The sequence below is a fragment of the Rhipicephalus sanguineus genome, chromosome 7, assembly GCF_013339695.2.
Source record: "Rhipicephalus sanguineus isolate Rsan-2018 chromosome 7, BIME_Rsan_1.4, whole genome shotgun sequence".
Lineage (NCBI taxonomy): Eukaryota > Metazoa > Arthropoda > Arachnida > Ixodida > Ixodidae > Rhipicephalus > Rhipicephalus sanguineus.
Window position 1 is genome coordinate 5,052,418 of NC_051182.1, and position 12,061 is coordinate 5,064,478.

The following is a 12,061-nucleotide window of genomic DNA, read 5'->3' on the forward strand; positions in this document are numbered from 1 at the left end:
CTGTTGTGCCAGCGGTAGCAAAAATATAGTTACAGCAGCAGAAAGAAGCTATTTTTCACTACAGCGCGAAAAACGCGTTTCCGGGTGAGCACCCTAGAGGCGCTGCTAGAAGGAGAGGCAGTGGACGCTACTTTTATATTTTTCAAGGGCTTTACAGGCCTTACGTTGCGCACGCCCAGGGCGTCCTGTATGAAATCCCCCTCACTTGTGGAAAGGTTTATATGGGACAAACCGGTCGATGCGTCAACGATCGAGCACGGGAACACGAGCCATTCTGTTAAAGGGTCACTAAAGGCAAATATTAAGTCGACGTTGATTGTTGAAATAGCGGTCCAGAAACCTCGTAGTGCTACTTTTGTGCCAAGGAAGTGCTTATTTTGAAATAAAATCGCGTTTTAGTGGTCCGCATCGCGTTAGCGCACTTCAAATCACCCGCCTGAAATCAGTCACACGTCACTGCTGCCGTGCCCAACGTTGCCCGCCTTTACTGCGCGGCGGCGTGTACTGGCGGCGTGCACCATTCGGGCATCCGGCAACATCACATGCATGCGGCATTTTGTCGAACTTTCTGTCAGAGCGACTTTCACGAGCGCGCAAAGCACACGCGGCAGTACGCGATACCGAAACTACCACTGAGACCCGACCCCGTGAGCGAAGATCGCCGGGCGCAGCGCAGTTCGGCGAAAACGGAACCTTTGAACCACGTGCGCCGTTCCCCATGGCAACGCCAAAGAGGTTCTTTTTTCCATGAATCAAACAGAAACGAACAAACAGCATTTTATTACGTCTTTGATGCACGAAAGGTTCTTTTTTTATTGCAGCTAGTTTGATAACTAGTGATTTATTGTAGGCAGACTCTCATACGTAATCGGGATCACTTGGAAAATGTCCCGCTCGTGGCGCTCATCGTGTGATACATTTAGCTTAATTTCTCCGTAAGTAGGCGCTGCTGTTGATAATATTGCTGTTTTAGACGTTGTCATACGCTGAGCTTTCACTCTGACACAAATTGTTATTTGCCTCCCTTTCATGAACCAACGAGCCCAAATGACTTCAATAATTCTTTGTTTCGTTTGTCTACTGTAGGACTTGTGCTTATGGGCCAGTGTTGACTACTGTTCGAATTCTTGGAATAACTCGGAATGAGTTTGCGAGAGAACTCCTGGAATCTTATCACATTAGAAAGAATAATAAACTCTCGCATGAGCCCTCGCATGCGAGAGTTTATTGGTCAGCTGTCCGCTCGTTATACGATCACGTGCTACATGACGCCAGCTGGCGAAGAGCGTTCCACACTCGCCGCAATGGCTGAGAGCGGCGCTGACTAACACTCCCAGGCTTTTTGTGCTCATAAAGACCCGATAAAGTGCCGGTAAGAGCATGGCGCGCGTAATCTGAAAGTTGGGTCCCTGCCGGCGGCAAGATGTCTCTTCGTCTACTTTACTTTCTTAACGTCTTTATCGCAATTGCTACAATACACATGAAAGAGTACAATTAACGTGCCCTTTACCTTCCTTGACTTGATTATCCGCTGGTTTTCATGAAGGTTGTGTCGAACAAAAGAAACGAGCATTCAAAATTCCCTTCCTTCCTTCATAACCTCCCCCAGATAGTTTCAGTGGGTAAGCACTCGATCGCTGCTTCCCTCGTAAAACCCTGCGACCGTCCGTCCGTAAGGTAGCACATAATGTCCCATGCATGGTGTCTTAAGTAAGTATACGTGACAATGAAAAATTATTGTCAACTAAAAGCAGAACTGTAGAGTAGCCGCAGCAAGTGACCATACCGTAAAGTCGGGGAAGAAAGGCAATATGCCGAGACACAGAAGAATACTTCAATTTCGACCGACGTCAGCAGCAGCGCATTGGAAGCGACGGAATGCGGCCTCCTCTCGGTCACGTGCGCAGGACGCCTCTTCCGGGGCATGTCGCCGGCACGAGGGGCGGTGTGGCCTCGGGGGCAACGCGATGGGCCGTTCCCCTCGAGCAATCCAGCCGAACCGGTTCGCACTGCTGGGCGCCCGCGAGTGGGGCAACCATTGTTTGCTCTTCCCCACCGACATTGAGAAGGCGTTAACTGGGATATTGACCTTAGTGAGGAGGCATATACGGTACTAAATAACGGGCACGTCCCTGATTAGAAACAACCTGGCGTTCGGTTTCTAATTCACAAAGACGCTTGAGCACTTGTGCAGCATCATTGACAGGCTCACAAGTCTTGGGATAAAACTAAACCACAGATATAAACTGAAAGCGGTACAGGTTTACTGTCCAAACTCCACCTATGAAAAACGGTTGTACCCCGTTACACCACAGTCGTGGGGGAATGAAGTCAGTATTGACTCTAGGAACACTGGAGGAGAGGTGTTACTGTAGTCGCGGAACGAAATCGACTCCGCATCACTTTGATTCAAAAGCATAGAAAAGGATGTGGGAAGGGAAAAGACGAAACTAAGAACCTAAGAAACATATTTTAATTTACGCGTTAACTCAGGGACAGTTATTATAATAGGCAAGGCAAAGCGCTGTCATCGTAAGCGAGGAGGAGGATGGTCAGTGACCGCTGGAACAGGCCAGTCTACATGTAGTCAGAATAAAAACAGAGGAGTATTGGTTTGCGCTTCACAACATATACGATGCTTAATAATAAGAAGAAAATGACGAAGTAGAGGCAAATCATAAAACCATAAATATAGACTGATCTCTGAAACAGCAATTGAATTTGGAGGTGAAGCACTAAGGCAAACTTTCAAAAACCACAAAGAAACGTTTGATAAAAGCCTAACATTCCTACCCCACATAAACAAACTTCGAAAAAAAGCATCCAGATTGTGAAGTATACTTAACGTGCTGTCACGAAAACACTGTGGCGCTAACCGAACATGCCTTCGGCACATCTGCCGCTTTTTGGTACGCTCCTCCTTCTTGGATTACAGCTGTATAGTGCAGTAAAGCTTTGTATAGCGTACGGTTCAGCAAGACCATCGCACTTAAATAAGCTAGGCCTAATACATTACTCGGCCTTGCGTCTACCATGCGGGCGTCTCCGATCGCTAGCCTTTATGTAGAAACAAATGAACGCTCGCTAGAAAGCAGAACATCTCCTCTTACCTGTGCATATTCTTAAGGAGCGATCCATACCAGAACACATCTCTTACCCACTAGTAACAATCCGTACGCCGAGAATACTACTTAACAACCACAAGCCGTCAGGTCACTGCTCTTACGTTTTGAAGCGAATTGCGGGAACTTTCGCTATACTGGACACCTAACATTGCCCACAGAAATGATCTGTTACTCCCCAGACTGAAATTTTCGCCACCTTTGATCTCACTCTAACATAGTTCCATAAAGCACAAATCCCACCGCAACACATTATTCAGGTATTTCGTGCACTAGAGGTACAAACTTGAATGCTGCTTGAGCTGCGCCTTCAAGAGTAGAACGCGATAGCGTAATCGGACCCCGTGTGCATAGCCTTCCCAATTGCTAGTTTGGCTTCGGTTCTCGGTGCATGCCTCAACCACGCCGTAAGGAAACGAACGACTGTGCGGGTAACATTGACCGTTTCAAACTATCCTAACATGCCTACTGCAAGTACAGTTGCCGAGTGCCCGCTAGGCCATAATGCTTCCTTTTGCGAATGAGCGAAGCTCCGTAAGGCAACACGCGAACCTACGCAGTTGCCCACTTTGTTGATGCTTTTGCTAACGATGGTGATTAGACATGTCTCAGCGCTTTGTAATGGGTGAGCCCTTAATACACCCACTCGTTGCGTAATTCCCACGTTTTGACGCCTGGCACAATTCCGCGTTTCTGCCACGCAAGTTGATAGTTTGCGCTCTTTCCGTTTACTCTGTCCTTCCTTCCTGTGTTCGTCCGATTGAATGCGCAACGATTCCCACCACGAACATGCACCAACTCGCCCAGCAAGAAGTTCTTCTAAAATTACAATGCGTTATTAAGGAGACTACATGACACAGTGTTTTTTTCCGAAGCAGTTTCATTCGACAGCGTCGCTCTGTGGTAGAACGCCTGCTAGCCACGCAGAGGGCTTGGGTTCGATTCTCACTCGAACCGAGCATTTTTATTATTTATTTTATTTGCATATTTCTCGACTTTTCGGTCACGGACAAGATGATGTTTTTTAGCTAACAACCAACGAGGCCGACGCCGGAATTTCTGCGAAACGAGCTCATTAACGCTGTCGCGTTAAAATACTGCAGCTGATGGGTCTAATAAGCTCCTATTGTTTGATAACGATAGGAGCCCTCGGTCCTGTTGTTATCAAAAATAAGAAACAAGCTTTATTCGAAGGCGGCACCGGGAGCAACCAAAACTTGCACGGAAAAGGCAATTCGTCGAATAGGCTTTTCTTCCTCGTTCACATTCTGTGAAAGCTAATCAGATGCAAGAAATAAGTCAAGGATAGAGCCCTGGAACTATGGCCTCAGTAAGTGCATGTGTTACCCCACGGAAAACAAAAATATATCAACCTCGCACGCGGCATTGTGGCCGGCGCAACGCTGCGCTTACTCGTGCCCTTACAGATGCTGAGCAAGAAACACGTCGAGCTGCTATGGCTCACGCGAGGAACCCGGGGAACGAGGCGGTATGCTCGATGATTTGTCAGCCTAGCGGTGGGTCCGGGGGACACTGGCGAAGCCCTGAAATCATGCCACGATATTTCGCACTATTACCGCCTATCGAGGCAGTTAAAACCACCCCCGCACACCAAGTTAGGCAAGTGCCAGGAGGTTGTCAAGACATTCATTCCCGTGCCCATAGATTTATGCACGTATATAACTCGACACGATTGACCCGCATTTATTGCGTTGTGGGTCAACAACCACATTTAATCGCATTCTCTCCTGGCCACACCCTCGTCCGAGGAGTGGGCGGTGGTTCTGACTTCCACCAGCCTGGGAGTCCAGGCCATACAGAGGGCAAGAGGAGGTGGCCACGAGGTTCGGGCTAGCGGACAAAGGCTGACTACAATAAAGTTGTGCCCTCTCTCAGTGCTTCATTCCTGCCCATTCCTCACAAATCGATACGCAGCTGCTAGGGAAGTGACCGGCACGTACGAATAGGAGGGCGTCTGCTTAGCTGAAAGGAAAAAAGTGGAAAACCTTGTGAGCTTACTTGTCGCCGTGGCTTTGCTACTGGAAGTGGCGGCCACTATAACGAAAAGGTGGCAGATGCAAAAATGAGCGATTTAATTCATTTACGCTTGACAATATTCGGCAACTCGATTATGTCTACGCGATATGCCTATTTTCGTAAAATGCAAGCAACAAAACTTGCTTGAAATATGGCTGCAAGAACACTCCTCTAATGCAGATTGCAGAAACCTTCGTTTGTAAAACATGCGACTTTCGATAATTACCACCGAGGCAATAACTCACGCAATCTTATTGTCTAATACCCTGAAAGTGACTGCGAAACACTTACTGTGGATAATACTACGAATATTTCACTTGCAGCAGTCGGCCAGTAGGGCACGTCAGCACAAGCAAAAAAAAAAAAATTAACAGCATATCCACGGGTGAATGATGAACAGCTTGGGCGAAGCTCCTGAAGCAATTATGGTTACACCGTGAAATCTTCAGTGGTTTCGCCCAGCAGTAATCAAAGCGATAGCCCAGTACATCATCAAAGACGTGACAAACACTGTATATATTTATAAAAGAAATTTTATTTATCGTAAGTGGTAGCTGGACGTGGCTTCCGTTCCCCCTTCATTATAACAGCTTTATGGTCAATGAAGTGATGGATCGGTGATGGGTCGTAGTGGGATGTTTGCAAAGGTGGTTACGCCGGACAACGGAGACGTGACAAGGTTAGACTAAGAGGAGCTTCGCACCTAACAGTCAATTGAGCACGTGAATACGCATGGAGAGCAAAAAAGACGCCGTCTTCGAGAAGTCAAAAAAAAAAGAGCAACATCGACTAGTTACGTCTTCTTGTAAGAACAATTAGTGCAGTTAGAACCCCGTAATTGATAACACGAGACGGGAATGAGCGCGGTCGAGGTCGGCAAGGGCGACGAAATTGACACCCTTGGAGGCATACAATGGAATGAGCTGGCGCATGGGGGAGAGGCCTGCAGTGGACGCGAGACAATGATCGGGAAGCAATGAAGAGCAGTCGCGGCTCGTTAAACAGCCGAGCTATTTCTACCAGCCGTTGGTTGTAATCCGTTCCGACAAAATTATGATCATCACGAACCGGCCCTCTTCTTCTTGTTGGTCCTCTTGTTCATCTTCTGCTTCTTTCACAGAACACGTGCGCCGGAGAAAGCGGCGCACGTCTGATTCTGATAACTCTGATGGGTGAGAGAACGAGTGAAAGAGAAAGAGAGAGAGAGAGAAATTCCTGGTGAAAAAAAAATGTCTAGTTGAGATGGGATTCGAACCCGCGTGCCCACGATCCGAAGGCGAGCACCGTAACCAATCGGCTATACAATCACACTAGCACGAAATAACATAACACTGTATAGTATAGTATAGCGAGCGGGTTGGAAAGGGAAGCGAGGGTGTGAAGCGGGGTGAGGGAAGAGATGGGAAGACAGAGAGCTCACTAAGGTCTGTGCTTGTTGGTGTGACATGACACAGGGTAAATGCGCAGAAGACGAGGACAGAGAATAGGCTTGAGACACACGAGCGCTGGCTTGTAACAATATTTTATTTGGAAACAAGCACCCAAATGTATGGCTAAAAACCCGCGACAATTCCCGTGTGCGCCGTCCGCACAAAATTCCTATCACGACGCAAGAAAGAAAAAGATAAAATCGAATAAAGGAAGCGAGAGAGAGAAAGAAGGGGAGGAAAGAAATATGAAGAGCGAGAAAGATAGAGAAACAAATGAGAGAGAAAGAACAGGAGACAAAAACAGAGATACCAAAGAGCAGTGAGAGAGAGAGAAAAGAAAATGAACAGAAAGAAGCAAGGCCGACCATTTCCGCTGTTCCTGGATGCTTGGAACCACTAGTGCGAGGCCGTCTGATCTTTTCTTTTTATGTATTTCCAGTCCCAGAACTTGCGGGACATCGGGCTGGCATGACTTAGTCTATGCTAGCTATTTTTAAATAAAAGCTTATTTCTCTCTCTCTAACACACACACACACACACACACACACACACACACACACACACACACACACACACACACACACACACACACACACACACACACACACACACACACACACACACACACACACACACACGCACGCACGCACGCACACACACACACACACACACACACACACACACACACACACACGCGCGCGCGCGCACGCACACACAGAGAGACCATGTATTTCTAAGCGCAGTGGCTTGGACATGCTCGAGCACCCTGATGAGCTTGTCACATTAGCCCACTTCGGAGTTACTGGCGGCTTGGCGCACGTGTTCTTGTGTATCCCTCCCCCAATACCCTCATCAGTGACCTCCAATCCTCCTTTTTCCGAATAATTTATTTACCTATCGATCACATTTATGAGCGTTTACCTTCAGCTAGATGTTGCAGGTCTCGTCGTTGATGTGCGACAGAATCTTGGCACCATTTTAGGCAATACATTTAAAAGCAGGCAGATTGAGGCAGTGCTCGAGATTTTGTTTTATCGCCGTTCTTGATGTCATAGCACCGAAACAGTACGTTCTTCGTCGGGCATTCTCTTGACAAATGTACCATAGACTATAATCACTAATCCAATGAGGCCACGACTGTTCAATGCAGTGTGAACGCTAGTGCAGTGCCAGGAGAGTGTGCACGCACAGCACGAGAAAAACGCCGCGAGCAGAAGTACGCGCGCTGGCGCAGAGCGAGAGAACGCGCAAGGTCAATGTAAATGGTAGCGAAGCTTCCGTAGAAGCCCAAACGTTCAGAAAATGGCTGCTCATCAGCTGCTCAAGGGGCTTAGCGCCATCTGTGGGAGGAGGGAACACTTCCGGCGGAACAAAAAAATAAAGCGGATGTGACGCAATATTCTGAAAAAAAAAGTGACGTCATTTTGTTGGCCCTAGCGCGAAATTTGACCTCAGAATAGTTTTCTTAGGCCCCTGATCGCTAAGGACTCGCGTTACGGTGAGCCGGCAAGCCTTTGGCGAGTGCGCTTGAAGCCAATGCTAGCTCAACTAACATCGACTCGTGACTAAACAGCGGTGTTTAAGTGCACCGCCGTTAATTCGCCTGAGTTTTACCAGGAAACCTTATTCTTGGAGCTCTTATTCTGCGTTCGTGTCATCTTCCACAGCGTGAATAAAGCAGGCAGCAGCGTACCTCTCATGTTTGCAGAGTTGCTTATTTGCTTCGCACATGCGCAGGGGACTTAAAGAGCGCATTGCATGTGTGCTTCGGTTCTAACGAGAAGAAATGAAGCCTGGTCACGCCAAACTATTGATATTTCAGTTTTATTCACTGGTCACAATAACGCAATTTTATCATACCCTACACAATGAGCAACAAATGTAATAAGTACAGAAAGTGCGTACACTATACGTGCACTATGTTTTGCCTTATGTTCGGATAAATTAACCTTACGTGTAACGTATCCATGCATGCGAATTGTAGCGCGACTTAGCGATCTTCTCACCGATAACAGGTAGTAGGCACCACGTGTTCACGAAGGAAACCGGGCAGCAGGAATACTGATCCATGAAAATCCAGCAAGCACACTACTCCGAACCGTTGGCCCGGTGTCTTATTTCGAAGAGAGGGCTCGCTAGGTGTTGCTATTGCATCCTTGGAGCACCACATGGTTTCCGCGAGTACCGAGGAAAGCGTTCGGCGTTAAATGTTAGCCGCGCCGTGCCGTTGCCCGTTGAACACCGTAAGCCAACACGTTCACCAACGATGAAACGCACCTCGTAACTTCGCGGCAGCAAAAATCAAGTTCTCACCACAATAATTCGCAGAACGCATGCAAGTGCGAAACACCATAACACGTGAGGGGGTGTGTCGTCGCAGACGAACTTACGAGCACGCCTTTCCATGCACCGCAAGGGCTGCACTGAATAACAGTGACGTGCGCCTGTCTTCTGGGGGAGCTAAGAAAAAGATTTTTCCTAATAATTAACACTGTGATACATTCTTGGCACATTGCACCTACATAATATTGTTCGGGAAATAAATGTAGTTTGCAAAACATAAAAATTGCTTTGCCCTTGAATAAAACTTGCTTTTTCGCTATTAGTGTTTGTTCCCTCCAAACATAGTCGCGCTTCAATCGCAGCACCCATAATTCCCCTTGCTGGGTGTCGTTGGCAATAGATTCTGAACCGCTTTTTCGTCCCGAAGCTTGGCGACCTATTTGAATGGACCTATTGAACGCGCGTCACACAAGCGGAACAGTGTCGCATCTGTTTGCCGCGCGTAGGCGCCTGTGGCGCACTTTCATCACACGACCCCTCACCGCCCTTCCAGGCGCTTCAGGTGCGCGCGCGCACATGTAGCATGGCCGGACAATCAGTAACACGGGCCCTAGGAGTATTTCGTCGCTTTTCTAAACGCGTCATTCAGATAGTACCTCAGTAGCAGCCCAACGAAATCTCGAGAACCTCACTCTTTTACCTTTCCTTAGAATTCCGCGCGAAATAAACGCCAAGGCAACGAGGCTGCGTAGTGTTTGGCCGCGAAAGAATTTGTCCCCTCGAAGAACAATCCTTCCTGCAGTAACTTACTGGTAAATTTAACGTTGCGCAACGTACACGAGGACTAGAAAGTAACACTTAAACAGACAAGCGTGAGATTGCGCTTGTCTGTTTAAGTGTTCCTTTGTAGTCCTCGTGTACGGTGCGCAACGTTAAATTTACCAGTATGCTTCACCAACTCGCCCACATCAAGCTCCTTCTGCAGTAACTTACGCGTAGGTTGCTCTACAAGCTTTCATGCTACAGGACACTTTACCTTTTGGGCTCACTTCGCTCAGCAATATGGAAAATAACGCACGACATACCTTTCCATTTCGCTCGGCTCTCTATATTCTCAATACACGGTGCATGCATTTCGAGAAAGCGTGCCACGCAAGAGAGATGAATGAAATATTGATCGAGCGAAGAACTGTTTACTGCATCCCCTTTCCCAAATGCTAGCCGGGCCTCGATTCTCGGTGGATGCCTGAACCGTGCCCAAGGAAACCAACGTCTGTAACATCGGCCGTTTCAAACTATCCTATAGAATGCCTACTGCAAGTACAGTTCCCACTACGTATAATCCTTCCTTTTGCGATGCTGAGAGGGGCGTGTCCCTAGGGCAACACGAGAGCCCACGCAGCTTTTGCCCACTTTGTTGATGCTTTTGCTCATGAAGATGATTAGATATGTCTGAGCGCTTTGTAATGGGTGGGCCTTTCAAACACCCACTCGTTGCGCAATTCACATGTTTTGACGCCTTTGGCAATTCCACGCCTCTGCCACGCAATATTACACGCGGTAAGGAGACTCCTTCCCCAACATGACATCCATAGAGTGTATTTTTTCGAAGCAGTTTCAAGCAGTAGCGTGATTTTGTGGTAGAGCGCCACGTAGACGACTTCGGTTCGATTCCCGCACGAACCGAAGACTTGATGTTACTTGTTTCGTTTGCATCTTTCTCGATTCTTCGCTCACAACCAATGACGCCGAGACCTATGCCGGAATTTTAGCAAGACTAGCTCTTTAACCCTATCGCGTTAATAAGGGACCTCCCCACAGTGGCCTGGACCTTCCACGCACAAAATAACATCCTCGGAAATAAACGTTTATTTCATTCATTCATTCATTCTCACCACTTTTTCGCCACCAATCGAGTGCTATTTATGACAGGACCTGCTTAATATTTACATTGTTGTTCCCGAAATGTGAGGTTTCACGTAAGATAGCGGCCAAAGGTACACCTGGGTGGATATCTGCACATTCAACCAGAACATGCTCCGTCGTTTCCCTGTCTTCCTTACAGCATGCGCATTGTTCTTCTTCTTTAATTAATCTCGCTTTATAACTACGCTTTCTAAGGCAACCCGACCTCGCTTCAAACAGTAAAGCGCTTCCCCTCGAATTATCATTAAATACCTCCCTCTTTATTTCCTTCTTGGCCTTTTCTGTGCTTACTCAGAGCCGCTTTTTTTTTTCCATCGCTGCTCTGCAATGAATCCTCTCGGCCTCTCTGACTTTTTGCTTAACTATCTTCGCCAGCCGCATACTTGCTCATGAGTCTCCTTGTTCTTTTTCTCGACAGTGAGTCAACGCTCTTCCTCTCCAAACACAGAAACACCTTCTCTGCCCGTCTACTCTCTTTCACACTGATTATGGTGAATTCCATTGGCGAATTCGGAGTGGCCGACGAACTCTGCGCCGGAGCACTCCGGCGGAGAGCAACAGAAGGAAATCTGCCAATGGAACACACGTGCTCCCGCCAGAGCATGCGCCAGAGGATATAGTAGGGGGGCGCTAGCGCACACTTGCTTCGCAAGCGCCCAGCCTTCCTCGCGTTTCGCACCGTTTCGTCTCTTCGCCTTCACGGGCACGAGCGGAGATAACGGGCACTGATAACGGGCACGGTCGAAAAGCGCATTGCATCGCGCACATGGTACGGCACGCTCTGCGCACGCGCGGGGAGCTTGCGACTTCTGGGCGAATCCGCCGCTTTTCGCGGTGTAGAGAGAGCTGCTCCTGATCTGCCAATGAAACACACAGGGAGCAAGCACTCTCAATCTGCCAATGGAACAGACTTGCTCCGAATGGAGCAAAAAACTGCTACCGGAAGTGCTCCGAATCTGCCAATAGAATTCACCATTAGCCTCTTTTCGAACCTTGTTTTGCTCTGAGCTTCCCTCGCCTCAAAACCTGCCCATCCCATATCGCCCTTTACAGCCACATTTGTCGTCTTCCCGTGAGCACCCAACGCGAGACGTCCCACAGTCCTTTGATTTACATCCATTTCCAATTGCACCTCTGCCCTCATGCACACCACTGAGTTCCCAAATGTAAGCCCCGCCACCATTACATCTTTCCACAGACCTCGAAGCACCTCGTAACTATTGTATCCCCATAACCCTCTGTGCTTCATTATTGCAGCATTCC